We start from the raw sequence: 11,540 nt of genomic DNA, 5'->3' as shown, positions 1-11,540 counted from the left end.
TTTTTGAGATTTGCCTCTTTTTGAATCTCTCATGAGCCTCTGAAGAACTAAGAAGACATATAGAGAGTTCTTAAAGGAAGATGTTTGACTATTTAGAGCTCAGTCTAAGCTCCAAACTCTAGACTTAAGAAGCAAAGAAAAACTTTCATTTTCTGTATTATACAATTTAACTTGTCTAGGACAAAAGTAGATGGACTTTAGGGAAAACCTTTGTGTCTAAAGGCAAAAATCCCAATATTTTACTTTGATACCTCTAGGCATACTACTTGATGGACTTTTAAGGAAAGAAAGCCCCCAAATCTTTCAAATCCTGCGTTCTATAGTGCAGTAATTTTGTGAATGATACTTTCTTATATTTTAAATAATTAGATCTCAAAATTCTGCATTTCAAATGATACCTAGGTGTGGAAAAAGAATATAGAAACATCATAAATTGACCATTATCAGGAAGCTTGCATTCTTTTCTGATGTAAATGCCACAATGAAGAAATAACTTAGAAATAATCTTGTTCTAGAACTTTGTCAAAGACTACCTTTAGAGCAAGAGTGAATGATCTCATATATAATGGTACAGAAGGCCTCAGGGAAGAAATATAACCTAACTTGACCCTTGAAGGGCACCTGGACTATAGAATTTTGGAGGAAGAAGATCTGGGGTTGTGGCAGTTGTAAAGGATAGACACTAATAAAGGTACAATGTCGTTGTGGTCTTTAGAAGACCAGACTAGTCAGAGAGGAGTAGGTATGATTCAACATATTAAGTAGTAAATTTGAGTAGAGAAGTAGAGCTACGCTTGATAAGTGCATTCATGTTCAGCTGCTCAGTATCTTCCTCTTTGTGACCCCACAGACTATAGGCCACCAGGCTCCTCTGTTCATGGGACTATCCCAGTAAGAATACTGGAGTTGGTTGCCATTTCCTCCTGCGGTTGACCTTCCAAGGAATCAAACCCACATCTCCTGTGGCTCCTGCATTGGCCGGCAGATTCTTTATCATTGAGCCACCTGGGAAGCACTCAAGACTAATAATAAAGATAAGAATTATATGAGGATACAATGATAGAATGGGAAAGTTTACTCAGAGGAAACTTTCAAAGAAAAATCAAAAAGACTTAGAAGCATGTTGATGGTGGCAGCAATCATTAAAAGTGAAGTGTTATAGCAGTAGAATTAGTCATATGAAAAGGTGTGTTCAGTAGAGGTGGTTGAACCTGTGATGTCTCACATCTTTTCCATATCTATAGTGTTTTCAACATACACATGTAATTAATTTCTGTGTTATACCATTTATTCTGGCCAATGCTTGTTTTAGATTGTGAACCTAAAGAATAAGGCTTATCATATTTAACATGTACTTATAAACCAAGTACACAGAAAATGTTCATGCAATGATGTGCAAATTCTGAAACATGATGAAATTTTGGAATCATTTGGGAAATTTTTACAATTTCAAAGGGCATATATGTATTTCTATACTTCAAGAAAGGTTATCAGATCTGATTTCCTCATAATCAAAATTTCACTATGAGAGGCAAAATAAAAGTTGGGAAGTAGTCAAATGGTGAGGCTCTAGAAGTACAGTCTGACTGTGAATCAGGATTCTGGTTCTGGGTGATTGAATGGGGATCAAACAATATTATCTGTAAAGTTATCAGAAGCCAATTAAAATATTATAAATGATTTGATCAAGTCTTCCACATCATCATAATGTCTTGAGAAAAAATTAATAAGAGCCTTGTCAAAGAATAGAGTAAATGAATACCAATCAGATTTTAAGAGTACTACTAGAATATTTGGAAGTTATTTCTCTGAGAGTTTCCCTACCTGTGTTTCCAATTTCACTTAAAGCTACCCCACAGGTGTAAGGGTTAAGGAATAGTCTTTACAATCCAAAGTCACAACAGCTCTTGTATTTAATCTTCAGATGAATACACATTTATTTATACCTCGGGCATTCTAGAGAGTATGTTATACAGTCACTCTGTAACTAATTTCATAGTATATATCTTATCAAATGATATAAACATGACTTTATATATAATTGCTATATTTAATGTATACCTGTGGTGGATTCATTTCGATATTTGGCAAAACTAATACAATATTGTAAAGTTTAAAAATAAAATAAAATTAAAAAAAAATAAAGTGGATGCTTAAGTTAGGAATTACATAGTATATAGAAAGTGTAGCAGCAAAATTTTCAGTATAATAGTATTTTTCATATAAAAGAGAACAAGCTATGAATCTGCTCATGTAACAAATCATGTATTAAAATACCTCTCCTCCATTTAACCAACAAACATTCTATTGCAAATTTTCAGCAATAAACAAACTCTTTGAAGTAAGGTGCTTTATATCCATATTTTCTAGTTTTATTTATTAAATGTGTGTACAGTGGCCATTTCTGGAGGAAAGCATGACAACCCAGTGTTCTTGCCTGGAGAATCCCTTGGAGAGAGGAGACCGGCAGGCTACTCTCTGCGTCCAGAGGGTCACAAGGAGTCAGGCATGACTGAAGCAGCTTAGCACACACAGTGGCCATTATGCGTCAAGACTTAATAAAAATGAAGTAAGCCTTTTTTTATTGTGCTTGTTCAATATCTAACTTTTCCTTTTTCTGGTAACAGTAGTGCAAATGTCTTTAGGAATCACCTCTCTCCTATTTTTAATTATTTTTGATAACTTTGCTTTCTCAAACTTTCTCTCTTAAAATTTTAGCTATTAATTTGTATAACTTTGTTCCCATAAGTTTACCTCTATATTTTCCTTATACCATCATTATGAAAAATTGTTGTTGTTCATCTATCTACCTTTGGAAATAAAGGAGCTCAAGTATGTCAGTGTCTTTTAATAATCAAAGAGATTCAAAACATTCTACTAATCTAAATCTTAATAATGGAAGAGAGCACCTTGACCTGCTCATAAAAAGAATGAAACAAACAAAATGTACTCATTAGAAAGAAAAAAAAAAAAAGAAACAAAAGAAAGGGGGACCTAGATGCTACCTGTTTGGTTAAGTGAAACCAAAATTAATTCACTATTTCTGATTAAACTCACGAGGGTTTAGATGCTTTCAGTAATGTTTGGAATGAAAGGAAGTGGAAGATTTGGAGAAGTGGAGGAAAAACTGCCAAGTATCATTCAAGCTACAAATAGTTGTCTTCATATCTTTCACTCTCTTCAAGAAACATTTTTGAAAAGATCAAACTGCTCAAAAATCATTCTATCCTCCTTGGAAATGATCAAGTAAAGGTCAATTTGCCAAGACCATGTAACAACCTACAGGAAGTTTGGAAGCTGTCTTTGAGAGCAGTTAAAAGGATTCAGGGAGAGTGCTGGAATAGGATAGCAACAATTCAAGGCGCACATAATGGAGAGAGAAATGTTTCCAAAAATTTTTAAATGTTATTACAGTTCCCTTACGTTTAGTTTTTTTGTGATCACTAACTTCTGCTCTACTCAACATACCTTTCTTGAGGCCCTACAGATGAGCAATCTGTCAAATGATAGAAGCAAAAACTACAGAAAAGTAGTGTGTTGGCAGGGGGGTGGGAGGATGTCCATCCTGTGTATTCATTTATTAATTGATTAAATACTTAGTTTCTTGATATTTAGAAATGAGTGAAGATCCATTGTTATGTTCTGTCTGGTTGGAATAGTATGATCCATTAAGGTGTCCATTTAGTTAAGCAAATATGAAAGCACAGAGATGTATAGACAGCAGCAATGAAGCTCTGCCAGACTATAGCAATTAACTATCTTAAAGCGTTTGATTGTATGGATCACTATCAACTGTGGAAAATTCTTAAAGAGGGGAATACTGACCACCTTACCTGTCTCCTGAGAAATCTGTATGCAGGTCAAGAAGCAACAGTCAAAACCGAACATGGAACAACAGACTGGTTGAAAATTGGGAAAGGAGTACATCAAGGCTGTATATTGTCACCCTGTTTATTTAATTTATGTGCAGAGTACATCATATGAAATGCTGGGAGAAGACTCTTGTGAGTCCCTTGGACAGCAAGAAGCTCCAACCAGTCAAACGTAAAGGAAATCAACCCTGAATATTCACTGGAAGGACTGATGCTGGAGCCGAAGTTCCAATACTTTGGCTACACGATGCAAACAGCCAACTCAATGGAAAAGACTCATGCTGGGAAAGATTGAAGGCAAGGAGGAGAAGAGGGCGATGGAGGATGAGGTGGTTGGATGGCATCGTCGACTCATTGGACATGAATTTGAGCAAACTACAGGACATTGTGAAGGACAGGGAAGTCTGTTGTGCTGCAGTCCATGGGGTTGCAAAGAGTTGGACAGGACTGAGTGACTGAACAACTAACAGCAGCAATCCTAAAATTGGAATCAGTGTGAAAATATAGATATTGCTCATTAGCACCTATTTTGGGGAATATATATATACATATACATACATATACATACACATACATATATATATTTACTGGCTTGCTGTGCCAGTAAAATAAAACCCTTCCATGACCAGGAATCAAACCTGGTCTGATTCTAAACCGAATCAAATCAAATCTCAAATTCCAATCAAATATCAGTAGTGAGAGCATAAAGTCCTAGCCACTGGATCACCAGAGAATTCTGGAAAAAAAAAAATAGTTCATCATAAATTTTCAAATCTATAACTGTCACAAAATTCTCATTTTACTGTTAGGGAGCATTTTAAAAAATAAGTTTCTAGAGAAAATAAGCATATGTTTACTTACACATCCTCCAAAAAATCCCAATGAAAGAAATAAATGCAAATGGATCATAGAAAATAAATGGAGACAAATTCTCAACACATTACCAAGAGCTTAAATAAGAAAACTTTTGAAAGAACTATTTAGACTTATGACAGAAGTGTTAAGGAGATAGTAAGGGGCTGGTGACCACAGAAAGTCATCTCTAACCCTAGGCTGAAGGGTGAGAGGGACCAATGGGGTTTCCAAAGCTTGGAAGAAACTGGGGATGTGAAAGAGCCTCTGGAGAGCAGTTGTGACCATCATGGAATACAGTCCCAGCAGGAATCACAGCCAGACATGGAAAGAGTGTGAAATATCTACTCCATCCTTTCTGATTATCTGCCCATTCCTCAGGCCAGCAACCCAATTGGCCAAATCCCCAATCAGAAGCCAGAAGGCAAGGGAGCCTGTGTGATGTTGATAGAGATCAGCCTCCTATTTTGTAGAGAAAGGTGAAAATCAGTATGAGGATGGGGAGGATGATGGAAATTAACAAGCACTGAAGGGATAAGATTTCAGCTTCAGTTTTCCTTGATCCATTTTGGTTAATCTGTAACTTGGCCTGGCTGGACTACATCCCCACTTTTTTGCTATGTTTCTAATTTGGGTGGGTTGATCATAAGAGAGATTGTTGTGGGAGATGTGCAGAGCAGAAGTGAAGTGACAACCACTTTGTAGCTCACACATTCTGTCACTTATTTTTTGACTGACCTCATGGCTTAAGTAATGGCCAAGCCTGTAGCTGGTCTACATTCCTCTGGATTCTCCTTCACTTTCTCTGATTCCTGAGCCAGTCCTGTGTGTTTGTGTGTGTGTTCAGTCGCTCATTTGGGTCCAATTCTTTGTGACCCCATGGACTATAGCCCACCAGGAATTTCCCAGACAAGAATACTGGAGTAGGTTGCCATTTCACACCCAGGAAATCTTCCTGACCCAAGGACTGAAGGATCCTTAAATCTATGGGACATACACTACTGAGAAAAGGGCTAAAAGGACCTGACAAGGTGTCGGTCTGTCCATGTGAGTCTGACTCATGTTTGTCCCTTCCACATTGTTCTCGCTGTCCCTGCATTGCAGCCATCTCTCCTCCCTGATTGCCTTAACTATGGGCCTCAAATTTCAACATCAGAGTCACAGACAAGAACCATGAAGACACAACTTCACAAGTTCACACAACTGTGTAAGATCAAATTCCTGTAACAACTTTTAACATATATAATATACATAATCATCCCATTGTTCTACCTCTCTGATTGAACTCTGAGTTTCCAGGAAAGTAAGAGATAACAGACTGTGAGCCAGTTAGGACACAGGACATCAAAAAGAACTCGTGTGTTAGAGGCACCAGACACCTCTGAAGATAGATGTACACACTGGTTTCATTGAAAACAGGAAGATTATTTAAGCAAGTTCAATTCTCTGTAGCAATACAAAAACCCATTCCTCAAACATCAAAAATTAAGAAAAAGTACTAAATGGAAAAAATCAATGAGGTTTTGGACTGGGGAGTATGCTCAGCTGAGAAAAGAGAGAGGACATAATTAAAATTAGGAAGATGATGTGAAATAATATTTACAGAAGAGTGAACAACCCTGTCCTCAGCCCCATTATTTGGACACACTCCAAAAATACTGGCTGTCAAGTGTCTAATTTATACTCCACTACTAAGTTGGGCAGAAGATTCAGTACTCCTTTTTGACTGAAGTGACCTAATTGATCAAAAGTTCTGCTCTTTACGTTTGGTCACCCCAAAGAAGGAGGCTAACACTTAATTTTTAGTAGTTTGTCCTAAAATATGAATGGATATTTAAGGATCATCAGAGTCTGAAGAAACAGTTATGTATAACAGGTGTATTTTAATGACAACAAAAGTTTAGCTGAAGGTGACAGAGACTAAAAATTAACAGTGATTTACACAGAAGAGAAGTGCTTACTCTCTTAAATAAAAGCCAGTACTGATACAACTTGTTCAGAAAAGGTGATGAGGACTGAGGTTTTTCTTGTATCTAGTGCTTTCTTTCCACGGGATGTTGTCCTCATTCACTTTGTATAAGATGGCCTCTGATCTCATCTACAACAAACCAGTGAAAAGCAGGGAGGAGAAGAAGAAACAACTGATACATCTTCCTTTTAAGACCATATGCCAGAAAGTGCATGCATCAAAGTTGGTTACATAGCCAAACACAGCTGCAAGGGAGGATGGTGAATTAATTGTTTATTCTAGTGGCTTGGGGCCTTGTTAACCTTGAGAATCATAAAACTAACAAAGGAGAAAAGGCATATTTGAGAGATCACTGGAAACCTGCCAGTGTTCTTTTTGGGTACTCACTATCTGTGCAAACTCTGTTCTCAAGAAAAGGAGCTCCTAAATTCAATCCTGTCAATGCACTCAGAACAAAGTTCAGGATTCCTGTATCATATGCAACCCTGTCCTTTAGATCTAGATATGGCTCTTCATGAACCAATGGTCCCAAAATAAAAGACGAATCACCAGTCTGTGTAAAGTAGAAATAAAATCCTCCATTTGAAAAATGGAAGAATAGGATATTGATAGCATTTTCAAGAGTCGGACACGACTGAGCAACTAACAAACACACTAACAGGAATCACCAAAGCACCATTCTTTGTTGGTGGAGGAAGTTTCTCAATTAATCAACTGACCAGCAACTTGACTAGGGTTGGCATTGCCCTGTGTCCCTTAGAGGTTACATTATAATTGTAGAACTTTTTCTCATGTGGAATTTGGAAATCTGGAGGTTGTCTTAGAGGTGATCTGATGCCAACTTCTGTAAATCAAGCTTGTGGCATTTCAGGCAGTCTAATTGCCTCTAGGACTTAATGGAAATTAAATCACTTTAAGTTCAGTTCAGCCACTCAGTCATGTCTGACTCTTTGTGACCCCATGGACTGCAGCACGCCAGGCCTCCCTGTCCATCACCAACTCCCAGAGTTTACTCAAACTCATGTCCATTGAGTGAGTAATACCATTCAACCATCTCATCCTCTGTCATCCCATTCTCCTCCCTCCTTCAATTTTTCCCAAGGGTCTTTCAAATGTGTCAGTTCTTTGCATCATGTGGCCAAAGTATTAAATTAAATTAAATCAAATCACTTTGCATGTGGTCAATTCTGTATTGGATAAACACAAACCATATCCTCTCTTCTTCTTGTTCAGTCACTAAGCTGCATCTGACTCTTTGTGATCCCATGAACTGCAGCATGCCAAGCTTCCCTGTCCTTCACTATCTCCCAGAGTTTGCTCAAATTCATATTGGTAATACTATCTAACCATCTAAACTCTGTCACCCCTTCTCTTCTTGCCCTCAATCTTTTCCAGCATCAGGGTCTTTTCCAATGAGTCAGTTCTTCACATTAGGTGGCCAAAGTATTAGAGCTTCAGCTTCAGTATCAGTCTTTCCAATGAATACTCAGAGTTTATTTCCTTTAGAATTGACTGGTTTGATCTCCTTGCTGTTCAAGGGACTCTCAAGAGTCTTCTCCAGCACCACATTTGAAAGCATCAATTCTTCAGCTCTCAGCCTTCTTTATGAACTAACTCTCGCATCGATACATGACTACTGGAAAAACCATATTAAATTAGTTCTGACTACATGAACATTTGTCTGCAAAGTGATGCCTCTGCTTTTTAATATGCTGTCTAGTTTTGTCATATTTTCTATAAATATAGTTTATAGATTTAATAACTCTGATCTTTTATTTACTGGCCCCTGAATTCTACCCATCACCCACTCTTGTGAAACAATAGATTTGAGTGTGAGGTTAGTTTTACTCATACAATCTTTGAGCACATATTACTGGCTGAGCAATACAGGCTGAGCAATACACTTGTTTCAGTTAGAGAAACAGAATTCATCTGCTATTGTTGTTTTTTTAAAACATTTGAGATCCCAGTATATCCAACTCTTGCTCAGCTAACTTTGTGAGCTATATGTAGAAAAAACTTACAAATAGACTTACTTATATTTCACCTTCTCTATATAAAAATGTTTAAAAGATCACATGCAACATTATCAATATTTTCTAGATCTTGTGTAGTCCATTGTTTATCTATATTTCAGGATATCACAGGCCACAATTCTACTAAATATTTTACCTGGTATAACAAGGATTCCAGCTTTCCAACCTCTAACAGATGTGCTCTCACTGCTTCATTATTTCCAAGAAACAAAAGCTGTATCTTTTAGTTCAATTGCATGCAGCATCCATCTTCTGATTTTGAAAATATGAAGGGAAATATCAAAAGAAACAGCTACAAGAGTTCAACTTTTTGGAATTGGGACTCAAGGATAGAAACATATATTTAATATTTTTTATTTCAAATAAAATATTATATAAAAGAATACACTTCTTCATCTAACCTTAATTTAACCACAGCAATAGAGGCAATATGGCCTCAAGATCAAATTGAAATATATCCCAAATATGAGTTTTGCCCAAACATGGAAGACTAAATTTAGAGATAGTAGAAGGTGGCAGTGGGCTTCCCTGGTGGCTCAGTGGTGAAGAATCCACCTGGATAAGTGGCCTGCACATTGGTGTCTGATAAGCTGGCATACTTCTTTTTGGGACTCAGCTGCCTTGTGCTGAAAATCTTGGCCACTTGGAGGACAAAAGAGGCTCTACAGTTCCAGCCAATAGCCTGAACTTCCAGCAGTGTGAGGAAGTCATCTCAGTCACGGCAGCCCCAACCACCATCTGACTGTGACTGCACAAAACGCTCCAATCAAGACCAGCAGCACTGCCCATCAAAAGTACAGCAGAAAGGAGTAGAGAGGTTTGCATGAGGAAAGGCTAGACACTTAATAACCAAAAGAAATCAAGCCCTGAGCTTTTGGAATGGGAGCACTGACTCCAAGACCCAGAGAACTAACCCTAGGGGTTATCAAATAGTGAGAACTCAAACAAAGGGAATCACTGGGATAAAAGACCCTGCATGACCCAATCACCAGTAGCACCCTGTGCAGGACAACTCATCTAAACAACAAACAAAACAAAAGTACAGACCCATTCATCAGCAGACAGGATTACCACCTCACTCAGTCTTACCTATCAGAGCAAAAACAAGCAAGCAAACAAACAAAAACTCAGTACAAAGCTCACCCTATGCAAAGCTTACACAAACCCCTGGACAAACCTTAGGAGGGCAGAAACCAAAAGAAAGGAAGAATTCAACCTTGAAGTCCTGGAAAAGGAGACCTCAAACACAATAAGTTAAAAAGAAAAATAATGAAAAGGCAGAGAAATACTATGCAAATGAAGGAACAAAGTAGAAGCACAGAAGTCCAAATAAGTGAAGAGGAAATAGGTGAGCTACCTGAAAAAGAATTCAGAATAATGATAGTAAAGATTATCAGAAATCTTGAAAATAAAATGGAGAGAATGCAAGAATTAACAAAGACCTAGAAGAATTAAAGAATAAACATGCAGAGACAAACAACACAATTACTGAAATTAAAAATACTCTAGAAGGAAGCAATATCAAAGTATCTGAAGCAGAAGAACGCATCAGTGAGCTGGAAGATAAAATGATGGAAATAACTTCTGAAGAGCAGAATAAAGTAAAAAGAATGAAAAGAACTGAGGATAGTCTCAGAGACCTCTGGGACAATATCGAATGCACCAATATTCGAATTATAGGGGTCCCAAAAGAAGAAGAGAAAGAGAAATGGTGTGAGAAAATTTTTGAAGAGATTATAGTTGAAAATTTCCCCAATACAGAAAAGGAAATAATCAAGTCCAAGAGGCACAAAGAGTCCCATATAGGATAAACCCAAGGAGAAACACTCCAAGACACATACTAATCAAACTAACAAAGACTAAACACATAGAAAGAATATTAAAAGCAGCAAGGGAAAAGAAACAAGTAACATGCAAGGGAAACCCCATATGCTTTACAGCTGATCTTTCAGCAGAAACTGCAGGCCAGAAGGGAATGGCAGGATATATTTAAAGTACTGAAAGTGAAAAATCTACAACCAAGATTACTGTATCTGGCAAGGATCTCATTCAAAACTGATGGAGAAATAAAAAGAATTTCAGACAAGCAAAAGTTGAGAGAATACAATACCATCAAACTAGCTTTACAGCAAATGTTAAACGGACTTATATGGTCATACAAGATACGTATATAGTCATAGAAAGTGAAAGTGAAGTCCTATCTGGCTCTTTGCGACCCCATGACTGTAGCCTACCAGGCTCCTCCCTCCATGGGATTCTCCAGGCAAGAGTACTGGAGTGAGTTGCCATTTTCCTTCTCCAGGGGATCTTCCCGACCCAGGTCTCCTGCATTCCAAGCAGACTCTTTAACCTCTGAGCCCCCAGGGAAGCCCTATATAGTCATAAGATACTTATATAAGTCATACTTATATAGTCAAAAGAAATACAAGAGAAGAAAAAGGATCTACAAAAAAAAAAAAAAAACAATTACTAAAATGGCAATAGGAACATATATATCAATAATTACTTTAAATGTAAATGGATTAAATATTCCAATCAAAAGACACAGACTGGCTGAATGCATACAAAAGCAAGACCCATATATATGCTGTCTACAAGAAACCCACTTCAGACCTAAAGACACATATAGACTGAAAGTGAGAGGATGGAAAAATATATTCCGTGCAAATGAGAAGCAAAAGAAAGCTGGAGTAACAATCCTCATATCAGACAGAAAAAAAAAAAAGACCTTAAAATAAAGAACATTACAAGAGATAAGGAAGAACACTACATAATGTTCAAGGGATCATTCCAAGAGGAAGATAACAATTG

Source organism: Bos indicus x Bos taurus, chromosome 14 (assembly GCF_003369695.1).
Source record: "Bos indicus x Bos taurus breed Angus x Brahman F1 hybrid chromosome 14, Bos_hybrid_MaternalHap_v2.0, whole genome shotgun sequence".
Classification (NCBI taxonomy): domain Eukaryota; kingdom Metazoa; phylum Chordata; class Mammalia; order Artiodactyla; family Bovidae; genus Bos; species Bos indicus x Bos taurus.
This window is presented reverse-complemented; position numbering follows the sequence as displayed.